Source organism: Leopardus geoffroyi, chromosome X (genome assembly GCF_018350155.1).
Source record: "Leopardus geoffroyi isolate Oge1 chromosome X, O.geoffroyi_Oge1_pat1.0, whole genome shotgun sequence".
Taxonomy (NCBI): Eukaryota; Metazoa; Chordata; class Mammalia; order Carnivora; family Felidae; genus Leopardus; species Leopardus geoffroyi.
This window is the reverse complement of record NC_059343.1, coordinates 96,589,227-96,594,440: the sequence shown is the minus strand read 5'-3', so window position 1 is coordinate 96,594,440 and position 5,214 is coordinate 96,589,227. Positions and strand designations below refer to the sequence as shown.

At 51.7% G+C, this 5,214-nt stretch overlaps 1 long non-coding RNA gene across 1 annotated transcript; it reads right to left on the bottom strand.

The window, feature by feature from the left end:
- Window positions 1-2,559: 2,559 nt before the first annotated feature.
- LOC123594567 lies at window positions 2,560-4,925 on the bottom strand. Its single transcript, XR_006710785.1, has 3 exons — window positions 4,818-4,925; window positions 4,282-4,381; window positions 2,560-2,668 (listed from the first exon to the last, which is right to left on the bottom strand). It is a non-coding gene; the product is annotated as an uncharacterized LOC123594567 (long non-coding RNA).
- Window positions 4,926-5,214: the final 289 nt, after the last annotated feature.

Sequence of the window (5,214 nt, the reverse complement as noted above, 5' to 3'; positions counted from 1 at the left end):
CCGCGTCAGGCTCTGGGCTGATGGCTCAGAGCCTGGAGCCTGTTTCCGATTCTGTGTCTCCCTCTCTCTCTGCCCCTCCCCTGTTCATGCTCTGTCTCTCTCTGTCCCAAAAATAAATAAACGTTGAAAAAAAAAAAATTAAAGATACAGCTAAATAATTCTATAATACATAAACTTAGGCACACGAACACGGGAACGTTGACGATAAAAGATTAGGCAGAATACGCCAGGGGAAGAAAACCAACTTAAAAATACACGGGTAGTCTAGTTTCCGGCTTTTGAGTCGATAAAATTGTTGCCGTGAAGGCCAAACGTACGTACCGGTAGCACAGATCACGTAAAACAGAATTTAGGGGGAAAGAGTGACAGCACGATGGAAAAACATTTAGCCTCACTGGGATGAGATGAAATTCTCAAACCTAGGTGGATGCCATCATCTACCCTCAAATATGGAAGAACAGAACCTCACGGAATCTCACGTGTAGATGGACAAATCTAACACGATAAAAATGTCTCTAACAAATCTGTTTCCCTAATCGATAGGTTAAGTGAACAGGGCAAGGTTTTGCAAGGTGTGATCGACCTCATCAACAAATTGGTTTCAAAGACGTCTACTTGTAGGCAGCTCCCTCTAGCAAGTAGAGAATCTACATCCTTCTGGAGCATGAGGTAACATTTATGTCAAAGTAAACAATCATCCAGGTCTCAAAGCAAGCCTGAAAATTAAAACAAAAACAAAAACAAAACCAAAAGGCGACCATATAGACTATGTGCCCTTATTCTACTGTAATTAGCTTAAAAATAAAACCACAAGGGGCGCCTGGGTGGCTCGGTAGGTGGAGCAACCGAAACACGATTTCGGCTCAGGTCAGGATCGCCCGGGTCGTGGGTTCAAGCCCTGTGTCAGGCTCTGTGCTGACCGTGTGGAGCCTGCCCGGGAATCTCCCTCTCTCTCTGCCCCTCCCTTGCTTGCTGTCTCAAAATAAATAAGGAAACTTAAAAACAATGAAATCAGAAACACACTGTGTAAGGATAGGGTTCCCTTGGGGTTGGTCTCTGACAGAGCTCTGCTTCTCCCTGGGGACGTTCAGAAGGTCTGCCGCTGACCCCTGACCGAGGGGGGAAGAAAATGTACTTGCTAGCGACTTAGAATGGGAACACGGTCACCTTTTGACGGGCAAGAGATGAACATCCTCCTTGGCATTGCTTTGGTAGCGTTTCCGTGACCCTCTGTGTCACGCTCCCCCTGCGGATCCTTGTAAGTACTTGGAGCAGCTGAGGTGGGGGCTCTGTACCGGGAAAGGCACCAGTTAATGATTTTCGATAGAGAAGACTGCGAGGGCGGGAAAAGGGGGTGGCTCTCCTAATGCTAAAAACAGGGAAGGCAGAAGTCGAGATCCGTTTCAAGTCAGAGAGGTGAGGTACAGCTAGTGTGTCCAACTGCCCCTTCCTCGTCTACTTCACCCCTCCCGACAACCACAAACACCGGGACGCCCTTAATTTTCCAGATCTACAAAGACAAGCTTAATTCTGCATACAGACGCCCCCGCTGCAGTATCAGGGGATGTTTGAGAACAGGAAAAACGGGCACCCGGGGGGCTCGGTCGGGTGAGCGGCCGACTTCAGCTCGGGTCACGATCTCGGGGGGGGGGGGGGGCCTGAGTTTGAGCCCCACGTCGGGCTCGCTGCTGTCAGCCCCATCAGGGCAGAGCCCGCTTGGGATCCTCTGTCCTTTCTCTGCCCCTCCCCCGCCCACGCTCGCCCCAAAATAAATAAATATTTTAAAGAGCCGGAGAGATAGGGAGTGAGAAAAATTACTGACGTATACAATTTTTTTCATCCTCTTGTCCTCCTCCTCCTCCTGCTCTCTCTAAATGGAAAGGAAGAACGGTTTGCGGAACAAAATATGCAAGCAAATGCGATATTCGTTTAGATGGCAATTCACCACGCGATTTTGTGAACTTCTGCTGAATTATTTCTACAAGCTTCCAAAGGGTGGAATGACAGGCATTTTGTCACAGCTATTTGTTGGTGTGCCACGCATCCCTCTTATAAGAGTGCGCACGCAGAATTTAACCACTTGGGCTCTCGGACACTTTAGGAAATGAGCCAACGGTGCCTCATTAAAGATGAAAATGTCCAACTACCAGTTAACCAATTGAGGGAGTTCTATACTCTTTTAATTTTTGTTAACGTTTATTTATTTTTGACCGAGAGAGATAGGGGGCCAGCAGGGGAGGGGCAGAGAGAGCGGGAGACACAGGATCTGACACAGGCTCCAGGCTCCGAGCTGTCCACAGAGAGCCCGACGCGGGGCTCGAACTCATGAACCGCGAGATCATGACCTGAGCTGAAGTCGGACGCTTAACCGACGGAGCCACCCAGCCTCCCCGGGAGTTCTAGAATCTTTAACCACTGTATGGAAAATAAATCTTACTGTTCTGGATACAGAAAAAGATGGAGTCGTAAAAATAGAACTATACTGCGTTCGCGTGTGAAGGCTGTCAGTCTACACCCATCTCAACCCGGATTCCCCCGTCTATCGCTTCTCACCTTCATTCCACGTCTGTATCTCTTTGTGCCTCTGAGCTGAGTCGCGTGGAGGCCGCCCTCAAACGGCGAGTGCGCATTTGCAGAGGGCTCACCAGGTCTGGAAGGGATCCAGGTACTGGGGAGAAAGAGAAGAGCACAGAGAGAAGATGGCATGTGGCCCTGGGAATCTTGGATTGTTGGCTACGAAAGACAGGCTGACACTCAAGACGTTCCAGTTCCTAGATGCGAGGGTTTTGAGCAAAGGTATAAACGGATCCACGTTGGTGATGCGGGAAGATCCCGAACTCACCTCCTCCCACAGACACAGCGAATCTACATTTATATCTGCAACAGTTTCCTCTGGAAAAAGCCTAGGAACTCGCTGAGTGACTCCTACACAGCGGGCAAATGAGGGGGCGGGGGGGGGAACATACCATTGCGGCAGGAACGTGAAGTTGAGACATAATCTCGCCATAAACGCCACTCCTGGCTTGGCAGCCACGGTCCAGAAGGAATGGAAAACTCGGCGCTTTCTCCTGAGGAGCGGAGGGTTTGAACCCAGCATCGGGCACCCCGACGTTGAAAAACTGTACCTCAGGGACAACCCCCAAACACACCTGGCTTTGCAAACCAACAAGGCTTGTGTTCACAAAACCCACAAGGCTACAGCAAGCTAAGACCGGCTCTTAAAGGGCACACGTGCCCAGACTCACCTGTCCCCGGGCCCAGGAAAAAGAGAGCCAATCCAGAGGGGCCAGAGTTTTATGGGAAAGAGGTTCATTGGCTAATCTTTATGCTTTAATTTTTTTAAGTTTATTTATTCTGAGAGAGAGCGTGTGAGCAGCGGAGGAGCAGAGAGAGACAGAGAGAGAGAGAGAGAGAGAATCCCAAACAGGCTCCCCACTGACGTCACCGAGCCCGGCACAGGGCTTGAACTCACAAACCGTGAGATCATGACCTGAGTTGAGATCGAGAGTCGGGACGCTTGACTGACTGACCACCCCGGTGCCCCAGGTTCATCTGCTAATCTTAAAGTGTGGGCCTGAGGGGCAGGCCTCTGCTTTACCAGATCTGGGGGCCTGTTGGCATCCTCTGCAGGGACAGAGGCTGGAGAGTGCCACGTTTGCTCTCTCCCTCTGCCGCGCTCTGGAATGTCAGCGTCTCCCGGAGGGTGGCTTTTCCTCAGGTCTGATGACCTGGGTTTTGCAGCTGCCACTCAGGGCATGGCGGCCGGGGGGACGGGGCTAACGTTCCTGGGTCCTACGTAACCAGAACCATCAGACGGATTCTTGGCAGGCCACCGCCCCCCGGGGCACTGCACACAGAGCTGACTGAAACACACCCCCGGTCTTTCCGTGCCAGAGGCCTCTTGGCCCGTCCTAGAGCGCTGGCCTCGGTGGCAGGCCTCAGATTTGGCACCCAGTTAGAGGTCTCTGGAGGTGCTCTCAGGAAAACAGGCCGGTGGATGCCACCTTCGTGTTGTCCCTCTACCTTGCTGCAGTCGTCAGTATCTCAGAACAATCCCCTTACCCCGTTAACAGAGTTAATATCACCCCACGTAAGTTAAACCGGGGTCCTCAAGGATTTCAACTTACATATGACCTAGTGAGCGCAAGGGTGATGATGCCAACTACTGCTCCTTTAATATCCCCGTTTTGGCCTGGTCTTAAACCTGGAAAGAATGAATGGTGCCTCGCGGTGAGCCCACCACCAACTTCAGGCCCCTACGCCCAATATTATTATAATTACCGATTCTAGTCAATCAGCCACTGGCAACCGTTTTGCTGTTATAGATTGAGATTTGGCAAATATGCTCTGTTCGGTGTCTGTTTCCTTCTTTTACGTTTATCTATTTCGAGAGAGACAGAGACAGTGCAAGTGGGGGAGGGGCAGAGAGACAGGGACGGAGAGAGAATCCCAAGCAGGCTCCGTGCTGCCAGCGCAAAACCCGAGGCGGGGCTCGAACCCACGAACCGTGAGGCGAGATCATGGCCTGAGCCGAAACCAAGAGTCGGACGCTTAACCGGCTGAGCCGCCCACGCACCTGTTCAGTGTCTATTTCAACAGCCTGTGAGCACGGTGGCCTTTCCCCCTGAAAGGACACAATATACCTTTACCAGGCTTCACGAGGGAACTCAGCAGCCTTGCCACTACACACCGTCTTTGCCGGCAGGACCCTAATTGCACCCACCTTTGCCCGGAACACGGAAATGACGTGACGTGGGTGGCATCTTCCCCCAAGGAGACTTGTTGGACACACGGATGAAGGACACAGATATACTCACGACGGAGCTCACGGAAAAGGGACGGATCGTTGCCACACATGGTGCAAGGTCCCGGCCGTCTCTTCAATTCCAGAAAAGCCTCCGGGAAACCAAGAGCTGCTCCACCTTTGACGCTGTCAAGAAACGCTGGTTAACCCTTTCAGCACCCACAACGTTAACACGAGTCCAACGTCTTCTAGCCCTTTCTGCGTTCTGGAGGCAACATATTCCTCATTTATAATCTTACTTCAACCCCCCGGTGCTGTTACTTGCCAAAGGGCCCACCTGAAATGAAGTCTTCGCCAACACAAAGTTCTAGAATCTGGGGCGCCCGGGTGGCTCAGTCGGTTAAGAGTCCGACTTTGGCTCAGGTCACGATCTCTTGGCCCACGAGTTCGGGCCCCGCGTCGGGCTCTGG